Here is a 23270-nt window from a genome sequence, read left to right as displayed (position 1 = left end):
ATCTCTGTCCCAAATTATGACTATAAAACAGCCCTGCTGCCCATCACTGACCCCAACTCTGCATGCAGTGCAGACTTCTGCTACTTGTCACTGACTTCAACCATGCATTCAGTATACAGCAGCTCTGCTACCTGTCAGTGGCTCCAACTCTGCATTCAGTAAACACCTCTCTGCTGCCTGTCCCTGTGCCAAATTATGTCTTTAGTATACAGGCCTGCTGCCTTAAACTGACTACAACTCTGCACTCAGCACAAACCTCTGCTACTTGTCACTGGCCCAAACTCTGCATTCAGTATACACCTCTGCTGCCGGTTGCTGGTCCCAGCTCTGCAATCAGTGTATAGTTCTGCTGTCTGTCACTGGTCCCAGCTCTGCAATCAGTGTACACTTCTGCGATCTGTCACTGGTCCCAGCTCTGCATTCAGTATACTCCTCTGCTGCCTTACACTGGCCCCAGCTCTGCACTCAGTACAAACCTCTGCTACTTGTCACGGGGCCCAACTCTGCATTCAGTATAAAGCTCTGCTGCCTGTCAGTGGTTCCAACTCTGCATTCACTATAGATCTCTGCTGCCTGTCACTGGCCCTAACTCTGCATTTAGTATATAGCTCTGCAGCCTGGCAATGATCTAAACTCTACATTCCATATACAACTCTGAAGCCTGTGATTGATCACAACTCTGCATATAGCTGCGCGGCCTGTCACAATTCCCAACTCTGCATTCAGTATACATCTCTGCTGCTGTCACTGTTCCAAACTCTGACTTCAGTATACAGCCCTACTGTCCATCACTGGCCCAAACTATGCATTCTGTATACACCTCTGCTGTAACTGTTCGTTCCAATTTTGCATTCAGTATCCAGCTCTTCTGCCCTTCAATGATTAGAACTCTGCATTTAGTATACATCTCTGCTATCTGTCACTGGGACCAGCTCTGCATTCAATATACAGTTCTGCTGCCCGTCACCTGTCCTAGCTCTGCATTCAGTATGCACTCCACTGCCTGTCACTGACTCCAATTTTGCATTCAGTTTACAGCTCTACTGGCTGTCAAGGATCGCAACTCTGCATTTAGCATACACCTATGATGTATGTCACTGGTCCCAGCGCTGCATTCAATATACAGCTCTGCTGCCTGTATCTGGTCCTAGATCTGCATTCAATATATAGCTCTGCTGCCTGTCACTGGTCCCAGCTCTGCATTTAGTATGCACCTCTGCTGCCTGTCACTGGCTCCAATTATGCATTCAATATAGAGCTCTGCTGCTTGTCACTGATCACATCTCTGCATTCAGTATACAGCTGTGCCGTCTGTGACTGATCACAACTATGCATTTGTTATACAGTTGTGTCCCCTGTGACTGGTCACAACTCTGCATTCCGTGTGCATCTCTGCTGCCGGTAACTGGTCACAACTCTGCAATTGGTGTACATCTCTGCTGCCTGTAACTGGTCACAACTGTGCATTTGGTGTAAATCTTTGCTACCTGTAAATGGTCACAACTCTGCATTCAGTATACATATCTGCAGCCTGTCCATGTCTCACTAGTGCCAGCTGTGCACTCGTTTTATCTCTACACCACCAGCCACTGTCTCCAATTCTGCACTCACTATGTCCATCAGCTGCTGCCACAAGTCCTACCTTTACACATATTCTGCTGGAGCCGTTCAGTCAATGTAACTCTCCACACATACCCCACAGCTGCCTGCCGCTAGTCCTCACTTTACACTAATTTCTGTCTGCAGCATACCAATGGAACAAGCTCTACACATAAATAAATCACTGCTGCCAGCGTCAGGCACCATCTCTGCACTCAGTATCCCCCTCTATAGTGCCTTCCCATAACCCAAGCTCTGTACATCACTCTCTTGATTAGCACTTGCTCCATCTCTGAACACACTCTATCCTTCAGCTGCCTCCAAAGAGCCCAAACTCTGGACTCCCTTTATCCCTATTTTCTGCCATTGTCTCCAACTATGCATTCAGTACATCTCTCCAGTGCCGGCCAGTAGTCTCAACTTTGCATTCACTATAACCCTGCACTATCTACCATTGGACCCAACTCTGCACTCAGTACACCCTCCGCTGCCTTCCACAAATCCCACCCTGCACTCACTATATCCCTCTCTTGCTGCCAGGCCAGAGCTCGGCAGACAATGCTCTCATACCCTGTCTGCCATTGGCTCTAGCTCTGCGATAAGTACTCCCCCTTTATCTGCAATTATCTATAGTGCTGAACTCTTACAGTCTAGTCGCTGCCTGCCACTGGAAGTTGTTCTGTACTATGTTCCTCTACTTCCTAGCGCCAACTCTGCACAAGACTATCTCTCTATTGACAGATCCAACACCGTTCACTATTTCTCTATCCACTACACTACACTTAATATATCCACTCTACCTCCATATTCTGCATCCCTGGAAGCCTATATGTCAAACATATAGGAATCAATTGCTGCTTTCAGTATTTCCTTTGTCTACCAGCCCTATTCCCTGCTCTCATATCACTCCTTTTCTTGTTCACCACTGTACTCATTGCGCTCTCAGAATCACCCGGTTTCTATCAGTATCCCTCTCTGCAGCTGCTATGAGTTAGCCACTCCTTTGTTGTTGGTTGCCTTGACCATGTTCTACCTCACTCAGATGGCTTCTTCTTGTTGGCCCACATGCTGCTCTCATTATGTTCAGGCCACTTGCCCTCAGTGTGCCACTTTATTTCTTCCCCTACAGTACCTGTCTCTTTTTGTGTCACCCTGTACATCTATCCCACTGACAGTCTCATGATTTTCTCTGTAACAATGAGAATCTGCTATTGCCCATATATTTCCATTTGAAGTCAGGTTATTCTGCTATATGGATATGCTTTATCTGCTGCCATCTACTGATTCTCTCAACATGTACTTCCCCTACCTTTGTTGTCTCTCTTAAGACGATTTCATGAGGCTCAACGAGGGGCAGACTGGAAACCAAAATCAGCCCTGGCAAAAGTGTTCCAACCAGACCCATACACCAAGTCGCAACAAAAATGTGATCATGGCACCTTTCATGGTCACGGTATGGCAGCATATCCAGTCTGAAAGCAACCCACATAGTCTACAGCCCACTGGGATGATGTGGTAGTATGGTCAATTTTATAACGAGACCAGTGGCTCATATTATGCTTTCTTTTCTTGCTTTAATTAATACAGCAGCCAAAAGAAAAATGTAACTACCCAGAAGCCCTAGGAAAGAACAACTGCATTATATCACAATATTGTAGCCAATAGGACGTCAGGTACAACAATACTATCTTGGCTGAGAACAACAAGCCCTCTTTTCTTGCTGCTCGCAGTCAAGATAAGTATTCTGCTTGCAAACGTTTATATTTCTTTATTTATACTGGTCATAGCTATCATGACTGTCTGTCTCTGTTTCAATGTTAGATGTGACAAACAATTTCTAAAACGTTACATGGCTCTAATGAAATTCTTTCTCAAAAAGGAAAGAAACATGTCACACCTCAGAGTGTTTTTTCAAAATGCATTTCTATTAAGATTGGTTCTCCCACCCAAGAGGTTGCTTTTTCGGGGCTACCTTCCTCTCCCCTTAACATTACTAACTTACAGGACATGATGATGATGGCATCTTAGATTAGAACATGGCCAGTTTCAATGTCATTGATAACTTTTCTGACGTTGAGCCTTCTGAGAAAAGATGCACGATTTCTCCTTCTGAGGGCACGTCCCACCTATTGTCCACCCAAATTCCGAAGGGTGGTTTCCTTCTGACCACGTGTCAGATTATGTTTCTTTTTACTTAAGGCACTTCTGGGACAAGTCCTCCAGAAACAATTAAAATCTGAATGTCCTCCACCATCCCTTCCTAATAAAGTGGCTGAAACCCTTTCCATTGACACGAAAATATTATAATTTTTTTACTAAATTTGGGAAAGACTCTAAGAAAGGGGTCGATTAGGTCTGGTCTAACTGGCAGGACGATGTTTCGGACCTGGTGGGTCCAATGACCAGGATTCTGGATTTAACCGAGGAGGCTAAGATTGAGGGGAAACAGGTAGATCCTGACACCCTTTGTAACAAGGCTCAGCATGCCATATGTATGTTGGGCAATACAAACGCTTACATATCATAACAGAGATGTAAGAGCCTTTTTACTGAAGATAGACCCAAAGCTGAGTAGCCTGGCAACTAAAGAGGAAGGGCCTCAGGCCAATAGCCTTTTGTTTGGGGATGCCTTCATAAAGAAAATGGGAAATACGTGTCTGCTTTTACTACCATAGAAAAGGCCCAGTTTTGATCTTTTTGTCTCAGGTTTTTGGCAGGGCCGACAAAGGTAGGAGTCGCTTTGCCGGCCGTTATTCCACCAGGGTTCAATCCCCCCACAGAGGCTCCTATCCCCCGCTATTCCAGATCAGGGGAAGCAGAACCAAAGGAGAACAATTCTCAGGTAAGAACATTCAATTTTGTCCTTCCTACTGTAGGAGCCAGATTTGTGTTTTGTCTAGATGTTTGGTTGTCTCTAAATTCAGATCCTTGGGTAATTCAGACTGTCCAGGGTTATTGCATATATCTTTATCAAGTTCTAACACAGTGTTGTCTACCCCATCCCCTTCGCTTTTCACAGGATCAATTTCTGCTGGATGTATGACGTTACAACGCATACCATTACAACTACCTACCATTACAACGCATAGCGCTTAGAGGTGCTGGATAGTGGTAAGTATAATTTACTATTCCAACTCCAGTCCCCGTGGACACTAGGGAAGGTGTTGGATAGTAAATTAAACTTATTCCCTATCCTAGAGCGCCCCCCAGCGCAATGCGTTGTAATGGTATGCATTGTAAAAGTTGCGTTGTAATGGTAGGTAGTTGTAAAAGTTGCGTTGTAACAGGTGTATACCATTTCTGCTTGTTCAGGAGGAGGTGCAATCCATTCTCTCAAAACAGGCGATAAAAGAGACTGCTTTGATCAATTTTCCTCATAACCATTTTCCTGGTCCTACTCAACACTTTCGTAGTAAATCATCACTTCAAGATCGAGGTCATCCTTCATCTCAGAGATCTACTTCTTCAAGACGATTGGTTGATGCGTCTAGATCTCCAAAGTGTTTATTTGATGGTTCCGGTTGATCCATCCGACAGGAAGTTCCTTCAGTTTCAATGGGGACAATTATTTTTCCGTTTCACGACTCTACCTTTCGGTCTCTCTTCGGCCCCTACGTGTGTGACCAAGATTCTAAAACCAGTAGTAGCCTTCCTCAAAGGCCAGGGTGTGAGACTCATCCTCTATCTAGACAAGTTCTTAATCATGGCTCAAGCCAAGTCTTGTCTTCTAGCTCCGCTGCAGCTCTGTCAAGATATTTATCAAGGCTAGGGTCCATAATAAATGTTCAGAAGTCCTCTCTGGTTCTGTCACAAAGTCTGGAATTTCTGGGTTTTGTCATAGACACGGTCCGGTCAATGCGTCAACTCCCTCAACAGAAAGTAGATTTATTAAAGAAGGAGATACATCACGCTTTGTCTTTTTCTTTTTGTTCTCTCACATCGCTAGCTCATCTGGTAGTTCTTCTGGCTTCTTCCATTCAAGCCATTTTTCCCAGCCCGCTGCATTACAGGGCTCTTTAAAGACTAAAGAATAATATATGCAAATGGTTAGCTTATTCAAATCCGGTTACTCTAGATTCAGAGTCTAGGGAAAAACTTCTCTGGTGGCTTGGGCGGTTAGACGCCTAGAATGGGGGACCGATTTTCTTTGCCACCCCAGATCTTGTCTCAGAGTCAGATGCAAGTAAGACAGGATGGAGAGCAAGCGGTGGTCAACTCTTGACTGGAGGGGAGCGCTAGAGGGCGCACAGCAAGATGGCTGCACTGTAGTGTAGCTCTACCCGGCTGATCCAATATCTGCTTGAAATACAACGCATCTGGTGGTGAAATTGCTTGCCCTGATCAGAGAAACGTCCCGGCACAGCGTGATGACATTACGGGCTGCCGGCGAGGGGGCATACTGCCAAGACGGACCCAACGATGTGTGCACAAGATGGCGACCACCATGGATCAGCAGTGAGGCTTGTTGTATACGGAGGGCTGCAGCGTAGATTGCCTCAGATACGCAAGAAGTGAAAGAGTGGAGCAGTGCATCCAACCTCCGACTGTCCCGCATTTAGCCGGAAGGTACCTGACCGCATCGCCGCGAGGCTTGCCTGGCAAGAGTGCTGAGGACCTGGAAGACCCAGCGTGGCAGCGCAGGAGCGGCTGACAAGAGTGGAGGCCGACCGGAGCTGGTGTTACCCTGCAAGGGCCCTCGGTGTGCTGTACAGTGAGGAGGAGGTGGCCGGAGCTGAGTGTGTTGACTGGGTGTGCGGCTGAGGACCCGGGTGTGGGCCTGGGTGCACCTACAAGCCATTGACGGCGGGAGCAGCATACGGGGTCCCGAGGTCCGTGAGGGGCATATCTTACGATACACATTGGAAGCAGCAATCTGGTGCCCGTTATCTTGGACTACGCAGAGCACAGCACTATTGGGCTGATATCTGAGGCGCTGGATCGGGGCCATTAACACGCATGAGTGGAGACCTGCATAACTGAGATCTGTGGGGGCCACTGGAACAGTAACGGAGCTGTGCGGAGGACGGGCGGGGACCTGCTCTCACGACATTGTCAGTCTAACAGGCTTCATAACAAGCAACAGTGGTGGGCACTCTGTAAATAATCACCAGCAGTCTCTCCCCTGGAACTGTGGGCTCAGCCGGGGTTGTTGGGGGGATTCTGCTCATACACAGAACTGTGCACAGAGACCCAGGACCTTAGTGAATTGTGGTGTACCAAAAAACTCACCTCAGTACCTAGAACCCCTAACCGACTAGCATCAGTGTCTCATTAGCTCTCTGTCCTATAGCGAAGTTACCAATGATTAGACAACCCAGAACATGCGACTAAGGTTAATCTCAGGAATGGTGGGAATCAAGAACACTCTTTTGTTTGTCATTCTCATACCAGTCCACAACGTGAGTAAATAGAGATACGAAAAGTTTAAAATGTTTATTATAACGACGTGCTCTAAGATGCAGTATTTTTGCTAACATAAGCAGGCAAATGATTAACAATAATACGATCAGCATTGTTACAATTCCATAAAACACAAAGGGAGAACTCGTATTATAATGATAGAGGAAACAGGTCCTATAGTGCCTTGTGTACCACTCTCCCCAGCAATGAACTAGGTTTTATAATAATAATCGAAGGTCTCTTAGGCTTGAATGGGGAACCCCATGCCTCCAAAATCATCAGCAGTAGTGAATCACATCAGGATCAGCAAAGCTTTCTCTCTCAGGAAAAGGATTTTTTCCGAGTTCCCTAATCATGCATGCAGTGCAATATTTAAGGCGCTAGAATTTAGAATTAGCTGCAGCTGTGTGCATGTTGTGTCTAGAGCGTGGGCCGATCAGCCCGAATAACAGCTTACATTGTTATAGTAACCTTGGAGGCTTCTGCACACACTGTACAGACTGAGGTCGCGATGTAAGTCTAGGGATGTGGAAAACAAGCCTCTGTCATGTGAAGAAATTCAAGCAGTCTAACTTACAAAAACAGTTACATTCAGTGTAATGGTAAAATTAGGTTTAAACATCTAATAAGCTTAGGCTAACATAGCAGTGTGTGCACGCAAGGCCCTGCCTTCACTACAGGGTATTGGAGGCAGCATATACATAGCTGAACAAGACATTTTGCAACAACGTGCAAACGTGACTCTGCTTGGTGGAGACCATGGCGGTACATAACTGCAGCAATCACAACTGCACAAGCATACCAAAGCTGCACACTGGTTTTGCTGTACGCTCGCAATGAGGAAGACAGATAAATCCCAACCCCGCCTCACATTCAAAGTCCGGAAGCCCAGCAGGTCACAACAAAAAGCTGCCTCGGAGGCGGATACCCAAGGGGAGGCTCCCCCCTCACTTGCAACGACTGCTAGCAATGCAGCATAGTCTATCTAAGAGAATATGGCGGCGCTGAACCATAGCTTGGATCATATGTCTGCACAGTTGGAGAAACAAAATTCGAGGATGGTGGAGGTTAAGCAAGGGGTGGCCGCCACAGAGTATGGTCTCAGCGAAGTGTCAGGCAAAACTCTCAATATGGATAAAGTACTGGCGCTTACATAGGCAAAGAATGATGATTTGGAGGCTAGGTATCGCCGTATTAACATCAGAATTATGGGCCTGCCGGAGTCCACCAATAGAGGCAGAATGGAAACATATGTAGAAAAAACTGATGTGAGTCATGTTTGGGCCTGAGAACCTCTCCACTATGTTTATTGTCGAGCGGGTCCACCGCTCCTTAGCGCGAGACCGATCCCTGGTGCAGCGCCACGCCCTATCATTGCTAGACTTTTGAATTACAGAGGCCACGACGCCATACTACGAATGGCCAGAGAAAAAGGAGCAATCGAATACCAGGGGAACTCACTGGCATTCTTTCCCGACTTCACAGTTGCGGTGTAGGCAGCGAGAAGGGAGTTTGGCGCAGTGAAGAAGGTGCGACAAGCAGAGGGTGACTAATATGCCATGCTGTACCCTGCTCTCCTGAGAATAGGCCAGGAGGGGGACTTTAAGATTTTCACTAACTCCAAGGCGGCTCTGGAACATGTGAAGAAGCTGAAAAGGAGGTGATGTGAAGCCTCAAATGATCCAGAGGAGGAGGAGCAATGACGAGCGACCACAAGTCTGGACATGTTGGTGCCATTAGCCTGAGAACAGGAGAGGGTCCAAGAGATTGTAAAAAAAAATGTTTTTCGGGCGCCGCCCTGGGAGGCTCAGCTTCTTTCTCTATAGAAGGCCACCTAGATGCATAGTATCTAAATATTTGCTTGAAAGTTATAGAGCATGTTGTAGACCTGATCAGCCACCTTCTGCTTAGGTAGGAGGCCAGTAGCACTCTGTCACTCCTCTCATGGGAGAACCCCACATGATGCAACTGTTTTTTGTATTTTGGGGTAGTGTTTAAATTGTACAGGGATGGCTTGGCTTTAGCCAGTTGGGGATGCTGAAGTGGGTGGGGGGGATGGTGGAGGAGGGAGGGGAAGGGCTGGCTGGAGCCTAGAAAAGACGTAACAACTGAGCTAATGCAGCACATTTTTAATGTAAGGCATCCCCAAGACATTAATAGCATGTTAAGTAGCAAGTACTGGTGGTAATATTAAGTGTCTCACCTGGAATGTACGTGGTCTGAATAGCTGCAAAAAATTTGATGTTATAGCGTATCTGGACAGGTTATACGTACAGATCGCCTTTTTTGCAAGAGACTCATCGAACGAGGATCTCAGAGAAACACGTGGGAACACGCTGGGCTCGGGTGCGAGTGGCTGCCTCCTATTCCTCTTACTCCAGGGGTGTGATGATCCTCATGAATAAAGGTGTGCCGTTTACAATGATTAACTCAGAGACGGATGACCAGGGCAGGGTGGTGCTGCTTCAGAGGAAGCTGAAAGGGGTGAAGGTCCTACCAGTAAACATATATGGCCCGAATGTGGAGGATCCTGCCTTCTTTGTTGATGTTTGGCGTTGTATCTCCATGTGCTGCCACGCAGAGATAATCTTGGGGTGGGGGGGGTTAATATTTGCCTTGATATGAATATGGACAGATTGGGGAGTGTGATGGCTCGAAATAAGCAGGCCTCAGACACGTTGATGGAGGCTGTGGAGATACAGTATATAGGTCGCGTGCGACACCCAGGGTCACGGGAAAGCACTTTCATCTCATCCGTAGATGGGACGTGGTCCAGATTAAACTATTGGCTTGCGTCAGAGACAGTCTGCACATGGGCAGTCCGTATTAGTCATCTAGCCAAAACGCTTTCGGATCACTCCTCAGTATGTTAAATCGCAATTTACATACGTGAACAACACAGGCGCCATCTTGCCTAACAAGAGCCATTGTCCGCATGTAAACGGCATCCATTTTAGGTGCCGCGGCCATCTTGCGCTTTGCAAGTCACCCACGATTCACCCTGACCTCGCAATCCTTCCCGGTGCCCTGATTCTGCATGACCAAGTGCACTAAGGTCATAAAACCTTGTCCTCGTGACAAGACCCTGGAGCCAGTTCCCGCCCTAAACACGTTTGTCCTTTCATCCTTCAGGCCCTTCTGATTACCCCCAACTGCACCTGGCCAATCGCTCCAGTCCCAGGCTGTAAACCAAGCCCTGCGGACGTAGTTTATTGCCCCCACACAGGAGGACTTGTTGCACAAAAAGAAATGCTTGATTTTATCACTTGCATAACCCTTAGATATGACCGATCACACACATTTACAGATCCTGTCGGAATGTCCAGCTGCGAGATATCAATCACTAATTAAGACCCGGGTAGGGGACGACAAACTGTTGTGACTCTCTGAGAACCTGCTGGGGGCAGGAATTCCTAGGATGTTTGACCACCAATAAAGTTACTGTAAATTGTATAAAAAGGGGAGCAGCGAAGAAGTTGTTAGAACACCTCCTGAAGACATCCCTTGTGTCAGACCTGACGTGTTCTCCTCTGGAGCAATAAACCTGTTCTTGGTTTCCAGTTACCAGTGCCTGCCTCTTTATTTTGGTAACTATCGATATTGGGAATTAGAGGCATCTTGCGCCAAACAGCCTGGGTATTCGTTAGAGATTGGCTGTTTTTCCACAAGTACTCCTTGAGCTACAGGTCCCTGAGTGTGATAGACCCCCTTTCATGTGGCAGCTGCAGCAGGCTTCCTTGTCTGATCCAGTTTTTAAGAGCACCATCGGTGAGGCGATAAATTATTTTATTGAAAACGTAGGCTCGGTGGACAGTGTGGGGGAGCTTTGGAAAGCATTCAAAGTCACGATCCACGGGCCATGTATCAGTGCACAAGCTGGAGTCTTGAAAGACTTGCGGCCTACTGACCCGGTGAAGTACTTGGGGATATGGCTGCATAGGGAACCTTAATCACAAAAGAGTACCAGAGGGTCAAGAGTGAGACAGGCTAATTATCAAAGACAGAGAAGGTGTAACGCTCCCACTAGCCATATGACTGAGAGAGGAGTGATGTAAAACATGCCAGATCAAGATCAGTGTCTGGTCTCTGGCTCCCATCAGTCACCACTCGGAACCGCCCTTCATCATTTGGGGCTCCGAGGACCAACACTATACTGGATCTTGGTTCTCTAGCAGAAAGGAATTAACCTTCCTGTTAGTTAGTAAGTGTTGGTGTTATGGTTAAGACCATATGTGTTGGTAAAGTAACTGACAGGGTTAAAGGGAGTGTGGTGTGCAGTGCAAAGAAAAACCAGGAAGAGTATAAGGGGGTAAGTAAAATTGGTTTTAAGGAGCAAAAAAATTAATGATTTAATAGGGTATAGCTCCTAGCACCAATATTAAAAAATAGCCAAGACAGGGTAAATCTATGACCTGTCTAGTGGTGTAACGTGGTCGACATGTTTCAGCAAAAACCGGCCAATAGCCTTGCTTTCTTCAGGACCTAAAATGTACAGCTACTGCAAACAAAGAAACCAAATGTGACAAATAAGTGAAATATAGTGTAGGACACACCTGGAGGTTCAGGTGACTTTTCTGTGTCGTTCCTACACTATATTTCACTTATTTGTCACATTTGGTTTCTTTGTTTGCAGTAGCTGTACATTTTGGCCCTTTTTTGCTGAAACATGTCGACCATGTTACACCACTAGACAGGTCATAGATTTACCCTGTCTTGGCTATTTTTTAATATTGGTGCTAGGAGCTATACCCTATTAAATCATTAATTTTTTTGCTCCTTAAAACCAATTTTACTTACCCCCTTATACTCTTCCTGGTTTTTCTTTGCACTGCACACCACACTCCCTTTAACCCTGTCAGTTACTTTACCAACACATATGGTCTTAACCATAACACCAACACTTACTAACTAACAGGAAGGTTAATTCCTTTCTGCTAGAGAACCAAGATCCAGTATAGTGTTGGTCCTCGGAGCCCCAAATGATGAAGGGCGGTTCCGAGTGGTGACTGATGGGAGCCAGAGACCAGACACTGATCTTGATCTGGCATGTTTTACATCACTCCTCTCTCAGTCATATGGCTAGTGGGAGCGTTACACCTTCTCTGTCTTTGATAATTAGCCTGTCTCACTCTTGACCCTCTGGTACTCTTTTGTGATTAATGTTAGGTGGGCATGTATTCAGAGCCGGTCATTAAATTGCCCATGGGTCCCCTTTAATATATGTGGTTTGGATATGCATAGGGAACCTGACATGGTACTCTCCATGAAATATGGCTGTCTCATCCTGCAGATCACTGAGCGAGCGGAGCAGTGGGCTAAGCTGCCTCTCTCGCTAGCTGACAGAATTGCGGTAACCAAAATGACAATACTGCCCAAGCTCCTTTATTTGTTTGTCAATATTCCCCTGCGGCTGAACGTTGCACTATTCAGTCTGCCCTACTGACCCTTGTCTGGGGAGGCAAAAAACTACAGTCCAGTTGGAGCATGCTTACCCAACCATTTGATCGTAGAGGGTTTGAGGCGCCTGATATGTGGTTGTACTATTTGTGCGCACAGGCACAGTCTGCGCATTATTGGTACTTTCCTCAGCGGTACTTGCCACACACTGCGATTGAAGGGGACACTATGCATCTGGTCCCTTTACTGGTAGCGACTCTGTCGGGTGGGGTAGGGGCTCCGAGAGCTGAAATAAACTCTATTAGTTGCACTGCATGGGCATGGAAGACACTGGCTAAGAGGGCGCAGTTGAACACTTTATTCCCCGGAGATACCAACTGCTTTACATCCAGATATCTCCCTTGCGAGCACTAAGGGAGGCTGGGGTCACGCAACTGGGAGAATTGTATGAGAACGACCAGTTTTGGTCGCTTGAGGAGCTGCAGGCGGGGCGGGACCACTGCATGATGCTGGGCTTTACGTACGTTAGGGTGCGGCAGACTATTCCATCTACCTTCCCTAGCTTTCCAGCAGAGCCGAAAATTCTGAAGGCTCTGCAGGTGATGCTGGCGGGAGAGGAACGTAGGGGTATGATAACTCGATTATATAGTGCGTCTATGAGAGAGGGCGAACTAACAAGTGGAACGAGGTGCTGGGGTCCCCAATGCCGCTGGAACAGTGACAGTCTGTTTTGAGTTCACTGGCCGATTGACGGTGAACTGTAATCTTCGTATTATTCACTTTAAGTATCTACACCAGCTATATTATACAACGTGTCAATTGCGAAAGTACGGTTTGCGGAGAATGCGTGCTGTGTGAAGTGTGGGCAGGATGAAGCAGACTTTATGCATCTGGCGTGGAGCTGCGCTAGGATATTTGCATTCTGGAATCAGGTAGCATGAGTGCTTACTGAAGTTGTGTTAGAAAATGTAACATGCACACCTGAAGTTTGCTTATTGGGGAAGACACTAAAGCCATGTAATCGGTGAATTGTCGTGGTCTCGACCCTATTTGCAAAGCGGGCAGTGGCACAATTCTGGGGTGCCAAAACTGCCCCGACTGTGAAAAAGTGGATCCGAGATTTGATCTATTGCAGGGAGAAGTTAGGGGCTTATGCAGAGGAACTACCTGAGGCCTCTAGGGCGAAAGACTTTTGGGCTCCATTGACTTGGTACTTAACTTGGAAACCCTGACTTGCAACAGACCTAAAGCGTAAAGGTGCGGGTAGCACAAAAATGCAAAGGCTAGATATTCCGCTGTGGGATGCCACGATAATGTTGTATAAGTTGCTATGTGTTCATCTACAGAGACTGCAATGCTGGGTGGGGTATGAGTAAGTTGGGGTTGATTTTCTTTTCTTTGATGCAAAATGCTTGTATTGATATACGGAAATGCCTGCCCTGATTGGATCTCACTGTGGAGCTATGTACTCACGTGTTCAATAAAAACAATAAAAAAAATTACAAAACTCTTGACTGGAGGTTCATGGTCTCTTCAAGAGTCATCACTGCACATCAATTGTTTAGAGATGCTTGCAGATTCCTTTGCCATCCAGTCCTTTATAAATGACATAGCAAAATGCAGTCCTTCTGCAAATGAACAACCCATCGGCGGTCGGGTACAAACAATGTCTTAGAGGTACAAGATCCGAACATCTGGCAGCTCTGGGCAAGAGTCTTTCGGAATTTTGCCTTCAAAGGAACATTTCTTTCAAATCAGAGTATCTTCCAGGAAAATTGAACATGGTAACAGATTAGTTTTCGAGACATTTTCGCGATTCAAGTGATTGGAGACTTCATCCTTCAGTGTTTAATTGCCTTTTCTTTGATCTTCGGCACCATGTCCATAGACCTCTTTGCTTCCTGTGTCAATTCTCATCTGCCTTCCTTTTTTCAGTTTGAGACCAGATCCACTAGCACTGGCTATGAATGTGTTTCTGAAGTCATGGCCCCAGTTCCTCCTTAATGCCTTCCCTCTATTCCTTTTCATTGCCCAAGTTTTGCTCGAGCACGTAGACAGCAGTAGTCCCCTGTTCTGATCACCCCAGATTGGCAGTCTCAACCTTGGGTTCCAATGCTGCTACAAATATTGTTGAACCTGCTAGTGTGGATCCCCCCTTTTCTGATTTACTTCTCAACCCTTAGGGTGTTCGGCACAATCTCATTCTAGAGGGCTCCCTTTTCCTCTTACTGTGGAGGATTTTGGGTCTTCCTGGAGAACCCCAGGAATTTTGGAGGAGGCTGTCCGGTTCATTAAACAATCCTGGGCTCCAGGCACAGCTAAAGTATACAAATCAGCTTAGTTGGTCTGGTGTTGCTGGTGAATGGACAGAGATTCTGAACCCCTTTCAGCAAATGGGACCTTGGTGGTTAATTTCTTAGCCTCGTTGGCTTCCCAAGCGAAGCCTATCGCACCATTAACACCTACAGATCAGCAATCTCTGCAGAGCATGTCAGAGTGGATGGAAGAGCAATAGGTGAACACCCGCTCGTTTGTCACCTGTTAAAGCGAGTACATTTTGCTAAACCACCTGTGCCCAGATATCATTTCATGTGGGATGTTAATTAGGTATTGAATTAGTTTATTTTATGTCCAGACAATGCTGATTTATCTCTCAAACATTTATCTGAAAAGGTTACTATGTTTCTGTGTTTGGTGTCTATCAAACATGTTGCACATGCTAGAGCTCTGGACGTATCATCTTTCCATTATCCTTCCTCAGGAGTTTATTTTCAAATTAAAAGACATACCAAAACTAATTTATTGTCCGTTCCTTATCATTTCCCCCTCCCAATCTATATTATATGTTGGAGATTGTTTAAAAATATATGTTTCACGAACTGCAGATCTCAGAAGATCCTCTGCTCAACTCAATTTCCTTTCAAAACCCCCATAAAACCGTCTCTGCCCCAACTTTGTACCGTTAAGTTGGATGGGTCATGCCCTTGGATGGCTTTTCTACAGTTTCCTTAGGCAACCATTCCGCCAGAAGGGCTATGGCCTCTAGAACTTTCTGATACAACATACGGGTTGACCCAAAAGTACTGGGACCTGGGTAGTCAATAGTATATGAAAAGGGGGTCCCAGTTAGCACAAAATTAAACTGTACTGACTCAGAATTCTTAAAATAAACCATACAAAATTTCATAGACACAAGCTTAGAGAGATGCTATTTAATAAACATCCTCATTATGCAGAATAATTACCATTTCTTTTAACAGAACACTTTCGAAATTCACATGCCCAGGACAGAGGGTAACAGGATAGGCTTCTTAAGTACATGAATTGATTTGTGACAATATATATTATGTCATGTGTGGTACTTAATGTGAAATGTGTATAGGACCACAGGCAATTTTGTATGACTAACTTTATTTGTTACACTACCTTACACTTTCCTTTTTCCTTTCCTCCCCACGCCCTCTGTCCTGGGCATGTGAATTTCAAAAGTGTTCTGTTAAAAGAAATGGTAATTATTCTGCATAATGAGGATGTTTATTAAATAGCATCTCTCTAAGCTTGTGTCTATGAAATTTTGTATGGTTTATTTTAAGAATTCTGAGTCAGTACAGTTTAATTTTGTGCTAACTGGGACCCCCTTTTCATATACTCTAGAACTTTCTGGGAAGGGGCAAATTCACATGATATTCTCAGATCTGCAGACTGGTTGAACGTTAATATGTTCAGAATGTTTTACTGTAAACTAATTATTCATCCCTCTGACTCTATTTTATCATTGCTTTGAACAAGCATAATATGAACCACCGGTCTTGTAATAAAAAAAGATTTCCCTAGCCTTCGTGTCTGAAAGGCTAGATTTTATTAAAGACACAGAGGCAAGTATTATCCCACCACAGTTTGATTAACCCTCCCTGGTCTCTTTTGTCTGCAGTTCCAGTGCCTTGAACAGGTTCAGATATTTCCAATTAATGAGGCTAAAGTATCTTCTGGATTCCAACTGGTGGATTTCCCCATCTACTTCTGACTTTCCAGGCGTTGATGGTCTTTTTCTTATGGTCACCCTTAAGGATTTAATGACTGTGATTTTAACTTTATGTTCACTTATATGTTTTCTGAATCTCATATTGATTGACTCTCGCAAGAAAAGAGGGCTCTCAGTCAAGATAGTTATTGTACTCGACGTCCTATTGGCGACTTCATTGTAATGTAATGTAGTTGTTCTTTCCCACGTTTTCTGGGTAATGAAGTTTTTATTTTGGCTGCTATATTAATTAAAGCAAGAAAAGAATGCATAATATTTGCGTATGTGTCTTTAATAAAATCTTGTTTTTCCGACACCAAGACTAGGAAAATCCCACTTCACCCTGGATCTCTATTATTACTTGTAGATTGCATCTGCTTTCCCTACTACAACCAACACCCTCCAAGCCATTAAAGAAAATTTCCAGTCATGGATTTTTGTGTGATAGTGTAATGCATATTCTGGGTGTTGTAGTCTTGTTTTTCCATCATTGAGCCAATTAGACTAACACAACTGACATCAATGATTTGTAGGTAAAAAGTTCAGTAATGGAGACGGTGTCTGTAAAAACCAAGACTGACCTTTCCTCACTCTCAATCAACATGCACAACTCCTCCTCTGCCTCTCTATTTGGCTGCAGCCAACACAATACCTGGCTTTCTGGCATCCCTTCCACCTGGCGGTCTCTGGATATCTCTTTTCGGAACCCCTTCCAGCAAAGGGAGACATTTCCCTCACAATACTCTTTGTTTCCCCTCCAACCCACTACTCTGGTTGCCGCATTCCCTGTCTTGATGCTTCTCTGGCCTCTCCTGCCCACCTTCTCTCTCTATCCAGCTGCCTCAGGAGTTAAAGCTCTTGTCTCATCTATGCCCTATTTGTCTCTGACCAGCCCTCAAATTATTAAAAGTTCTGTATTGCCTTTAACTTCTAGACTCTAACTGCCCTATACTTCCTTTTGATCCTGGTGGTCTTTCTCACTGTTTGTTCCTTGCTGTCCCCTCTTTGATTGCCCCACCTCTCAGCTATCCCTGGCTGCCTCCTCCCTCTTTTCTCAGACTGACCAATCTACCTACTTCCTCTGGCTTTGGCACGCCCACTGCTGTCGCGGTCTACTCTTGCTGTCTCCTCTAAGAGCTAGGATGTCTATTCTGCCGACCCAGCTTTCAACTGCCACTGACAAGCCCCCTTCTCTCCCTTCTAACTACCGCCTTTCTCTGCTGACAGCTCCCTCTTCCTGCTGTGTTTCCCTGCCTACCACCGCCCCGCTGTCTCCTCCTACCCCCTCCGCTGCCTCAGGCTGTCTCCGTTTCTTCCCTCCATGTCTCTGCCCCCCTTACTGTCTCCGGTCCCCCTCCCGTCCTGCCTCTCGTTCCCTTCGCCTCTTAAAGGCAGACCTGCCTCTGAAGGTCACCGCTCCTCCCCGCTGGGCTCTCTCGGTGGTGGCGCCTTTCTTACTTCGGGCTGCCCTTCCCAGGCCGCGGTGGTCACCCGAGTCCCGCTCGGAAGCAGCGTGTCTGTAAACAAGCTCTGCGCCCGGCTCGGCCAGCCCCGTTGCTGCTGCTGGTGACACGCTCTGGCTCTCCCGCTCCCGGAGACGCTCAGCTTGCTGCGCCGGGCACAGCCAGAGCCCGGAGCGGATCCTGCTCAGTCAGGAGCGGAGCCCACAGGAGCTGGCGGCGGCGCGCGGCTTCGGAGACGGGTGCCTCGTAAGCGTGTGGCGCACTCACTACGCTGCTCTACCAAACACTGGAGGCAGAAGCGGCATGGGACGCGTAAAGAGCGTGTGTACACGTTCGTTATGCACAGCAATGCGGAGCACGCGCCCAGCATCTGCAGCCAGAGCTTCGATGGACGCCACGCTACACGTGTACAATGCAGAATTTAGGAGATGGCGAATTTGCTGTTGACAGCATGGGCACGAGAGGCGCCTAGAGACCGCGTATATTCTGTGCGGAGTATTAAAACACAACTTAACAATTTACCACATCATTTACGGCCCACGTAAACACATTTTTTTTAACACTTGGGCAAATTCCTTTAGAGTACCGGAAGCACAATGGAAAGGGGAGAGGGATATATACAGAAAGACAATTGCATTGTATATAATTATAAATGTGCACGGCATGTTTACTGTGATCAGCTGTCTTAAGTACATACAAAAAGTATGAGAACTGTGATCCGCAGTTAAGCGAGGCAGGGTCAGTGGGAGCGAGGACAAATATGTGGCTAAAAAGAACACATTTATGTAGTTGGTTTTTCATTTTCAGTTAAATGCATAGAAGGACAACTAAGATCGAAAATCAAATACAAGCTCAACTAATCAGTGGGAAATTAAATATTTTACGTTAGGAAACCTGTTGGTTTATTTGAATGGTTCAGATAGTGATGGGGAGGGGCCGCGTGTGTAATTAGCGCTGCAGAAGCAGTAACTACTCGAGACAGCTTATTTTAGTTAACTCGTGGTCCCGACTGCTTGAGCAGGGCCACGCCCCTTTATTTAAAGCTGCGGCGCCAGCGCTAGCGTGAAGCCTCCGACGCAGGTAGACTGCACCGCTACCCCGTGTCGGAGGACACTACATTCCTTACAACCTTTATGAAACAACAACTAAAACATTGAATATGTAGATCTGTTACCAGTCACTAGACCTCCAGTCCCTGGTTCGTCACACTATGAAGTCTGCCAGCCGGGAGGATGGAGCGGGATTGCTTCTCAGACCATATCTCGAGTGTTCTCCCTGTGAGGATGGCAATGACGGGGTCATTTCTTTCGAGACTTTACCCTCAGGGGATCTTGCAGGGGAACTTAGCAGTACTCCGGCTGGTGTTCCAAACAGTGAAGGGGTGCCATGGTCGGATTGGTCCACATCTTCAGTGGGGGTCGTTCCTTGGTCACCATCTGTTCCTTCCTCCCCTGGCTGTTGACGTGGCCTGGCGTCCAGGTTGTCCAATAGCTGCTGGTCAGGAGTTCCGGCGTCTACCTTTTTGAAGAAAGAGATGTTGCGTGTGATTTCCTCGGTTCCTCTTCTGGCAGTTATCATAGTGCCGGTTCGGGGGATAACTGTACATGACTGAAGTTCTAACGGAAGCCGGAACTTGCTCCCAGGGTACCTGTCCTTGACGTAGACTCTGTCCCTTACTTAAATGACCGCCATCCGGACTCGGTCAGCGCTGGATTGGTCATTTGAGCTGGTCCTGTTGGCTAGGACCTTTTCAGCGTCAATCTGAGACGGGTTCCAGCTTGAGTGATGCAGAATGGTGTCTCGTACTACTCGGCCCATGATTGCCGGCCCCTCAGCTGTCTCGGTCGTGAGATGGGGCGTCAAACAGTATTCTCTCAGGAAACTGTATATGGCCCTCTCGAGTGGTGACTCATCCGCCTGCGCGATGCATATTACTTTGTTGAGAGTGCGCATGAACCTCTCTACTTCCCCATTTGCTTGGGGCCAGCGCGGGGTCACTTTCCGGTGCTGTATTCCCCAGGCCTTGAGATAGTCTGCAAATTCTTGTCCATGGAAGGGTTGTCCGTTGTCTGTCTTCACCACTTCAAATATTCCGTTGGTAGCAATGGTTTTCTCGACTTTTGTAATCACTTCTGTGGCTGTCTGACATCCTACAATCTCGACTTCGGGGTACTTCGTGTAGTCATCAATGATCACCAGGGCATAGCGTCCATCTGGGAGGTGTTTAAAATCAACACTCCCGCACTCCCATGGCCGTTGGGGGTTTTCTTCAGTGATGACTGGGTGAGGGCGATCCGGTTGGCCCGATGCCTGGCAGCATGAGCATGTTCTGATTGTTTGTTCAACCAGTGGGTCCATCCCCGGGAATCACACCTTGACCCTCAGCCGACTCTTTGTTTTTACCATGCCTTGATGTCCCCTGTGTGCGAGGTCCACAGTTTGTTGAGCCAGGCTTGATGGATGACCAGTCACAGGCCTCGGAGCAGACAACCACTGCTGTCGACCGAAAGTTCATCCTTGACCCGCACAATTGACTCCAGGATGGTCTTTGCTTGCGGCGTCCGTCTGGTCATGGTGGACTGAATGGGACACCAGTCATTCAATTGTACCGCTATTATGGCCGGTTGCAGGCATTCATCAATCCGGGTGGCTTCTATGATGGTCTCAAGACTCATGGGAAGTGGTCGGGATCTTTCAGATACTAGTCGGACATATTCTTCAGTGTCTTTGGCATCCTCTTCTACCGCTTTGGTGGCGGCCCTGGGATGTCTCGAAAGGTAGTCCGCTGGATTGGATGAGCCTGGTGTGTATTCCCCTTGATAGTCATACCCCTGCAGCTGAAGGATCCATTTTTCAATCCTCGGGGTAGGCTTGGATGCTGACCCTTGAAACAGGGGGATGAGGGGTTTGTGGTCTGTGGACAATGTAAATGGACGGCCGTACACGTATACGTGGAAGTGCCGACAGGCCCAGTGGATGGCAATCGCTTCTCTTTCTATCTGCGAGTATCTCTGTCTGTGCCTGTCAGGGAGTGGCTAGCATACGCTATCGGGCCCACTCTCCATTTCCTTGTAACTGCGTGAGCACGGCTCCTAACCCATATGGGCTGGCGTCCACAGCTACGTTGGTGGATCGGGCTGGGTTCAAGTATGATAGTGTTGTGTCTGCCGACAGGGCTGCTTTGGTATCCTTGAAGGCTTGTTCCGGTTCGGGGCCCCACTGCCATGTAGTGGTGGATTTCGTCAGTTCCCTGAGGGGCTTTGTGAAGTTGGATAAATCTGGGACAAACCGCCCGCAAACGTTCCCCATCCCTAGGAAACTCCTTATTTCCGAGACTTTGGAGGGTGCTAGGGCTTCCAGCACCTATCGCACCTTGTCGGGGTCTGGGGCCACTCCTTTGTCGGAGAACGTGTAGCCAAAGAAGCTGATCTTGTTCTTTAAGAACTGGCACTTTTCTCTGTGTAGGGTCAGTCCGGATTCTTTGATGCTCTGGAGAACCCCACGAAGTCTATGGTGGTGATCTTCCATCGACGATGCATATATTAGTAGGTCGTTGCTTACGTTCAAGACCCCTGGGAGCCCGCAGAGGACTACACGGATGGTGTTTTGGAACACCTCCACGGCACTTGAGATCCCGAAATTGAGGTGTTGGTATCTCCTGAGACCTACGTGCAAAGAGAAGGTGTTGATGTATCGAGAGTCCGGGTGTAGTGGCAGTTGGTGATAGCCAGACCCTAGGTCCATCTTCGAAAACCACTCCCAAGATGTCGTCGATGGTGGGGGTTAGGTGGCGTTCCCTTTTCACTGTGGCGTTTGGTAGGCGCATGTCAACGCAGATGCGGACATCCCCCGGCTGTTTCGGTTTCCGTGCCACTACGATCGGGGACACCCAGGGGGTGCGTCCACTGACCTTCTCTATAATCCCTTGCTTCTCCAGTGCCTCTAGCTTTTCTTCGACCTTCTTTTGCAAGTGGAACGCAATGCGCCTGTGCCTCAGTGCCACTGGTTGGACTGACGGGTCGATGTGGAGAGAGACCTCTTTCCCTTTCAGGCATCCAATGCCTTTGAAGACGTCTTCGAACTCCTCCATGATGGCCTCCAGTTCCTCCTCTTGTACCTCCATCGCGAATGATATTAGCTTCAGCTCTTCTGCTGATTGTCCGCTTATCAGCATACTGCTTCCTTCCTAGGTCACGGACACTGGTGGTGGGGATCTTGAGGTCCTGGTGTCTCAGCTCAGTCTTGAAACATCCCAGGAGCTGGATAGGTGTCTTCTGTCTGTGTTCAAATACTCTGATCCTTGCTTCGCGTAATGGCGGGCGTGAACTTAGTTGATTATACACATTGGCAGCCATTAGTTCGATCGAGGCCCCAGTGTCTATGGTGGCTCTCACATCCTGGTGGTGGATCTTGATTCTGCACCTTGGAAGTCGTAATCTCTTCCGTCGTGGCTGGTCTACTGCGAATACATAGTGCACCGGGTAGTCTCCCACGTCATCGTCCATGACCTCACTGTCATGCGCTTCAGCCACTGTCTGTGCTGCGTCTTTCCGTGATTTTGCAGACCGGCATACCGCCGCAAAGTAGTTCATCCACCCGCAAGCACTGCACTTCTTCACTCTCACTGGGCAGTCTTGCATGCGATGGGGTGTGCCTCCGCAGTAGGCGCATTCCCTTTTCTTGTCTTTCTGTCTTTTCCCTCGATTTTGACATGCTTTGGGCCTCACCACGTTCGCCTTTTCCACTGCGTTGACTTGTTCCGTCTTGATATGTCGGTGGAGGGTGGCCTCCATGTGGGATGCTCTGGCTTGCGACAGTTCTTTTGACCCACCTTGGTTGAGGATGTCCGCTAGAGACTTGCCATCCTCCTGAAGAATGTTCACTGAGTTTGGACGAGTAGCACCCTTGTATTATATGACCGCGGATTTCTTCCTGTTCGTTTCAAAATCCGCACGTGCTGGCCAGTTCTTTCAAACACCTGTGGAATGCGTCTAACGATTCCTTGGCTTGGCCTGGCGAAAGATGGATCTTTCATAGTCCCTGTTCGCCATCGGCTCAAAGTGCGCATTTAGAAGAAGCGCAGAGCCAATGTGTGGGTGTACTTGTAAAGCGCACTGCGACTCCATGGAGTATCCTGGCGCTGAAGACCGCTGGGGAACCCGTCCTGGTTTTCCCTGTGAGATGGCCCCTTTCTGGTTATCTCCAAGGTGAAACCAGGCATCCCCGGCGTCTGTGGGGGGCCGTTGTAGAGATGAGGCAAGCTTAATGCCCAGAGTTGCCGAGTGTGTTCCCCAGTTAGAGTAGGCACCGAGGCAAGAATTATCGAGTCAGTTTTGACCCTGGTCCACAACCCTGCCGCGTCAGGAATTGAACCCTGGTCCCAGGCCGTT

The 23270-nt window shown here is 47.4% G+C and overlaps 1 protein-coding gene across 1 annotated transcript in view; it reads right to left on the bottom strand.

Moving 5' to 3' along the window:
- IGF1R (insulin like growth factor 1 receptor) overlaps positions 1-18042 on the bottom strand; it is a 1159892-nt gene extending 1141850 nt beyond the window's left edge. Inside the window, exon 1 of the mRNA XM_086958078.1 lies at positions 17815-18042. The gene's annotated coding sequence lies outside the window, so the exon portion shown is untranslated. The remainder of the gene's footprint in view (positions 1-17814) is intronic.
- Positions 18043-23270: the final 5228 nt, after the last annotated feature.

The sequence above is a fragment of the Lissotriton vulgaris genome, chromosome 2_1 (genome assembly GCF_964263255.1).
Source record: "Lissotriton vulgaris chromosome 2_1, aLisVul1.2, whole genome shotgun sequence".
NCBI lineage: Eukaryota > Metazoa > Chordata > Amphibia > Caudata > Salamandridae > Lissotriton > Lissotriton vulgaris.
The sequence above is the reverse complement of the archived record's forward strand: the minus strand, read 5'-3'. Positions and strand labels throughout refer to the sequence as shown.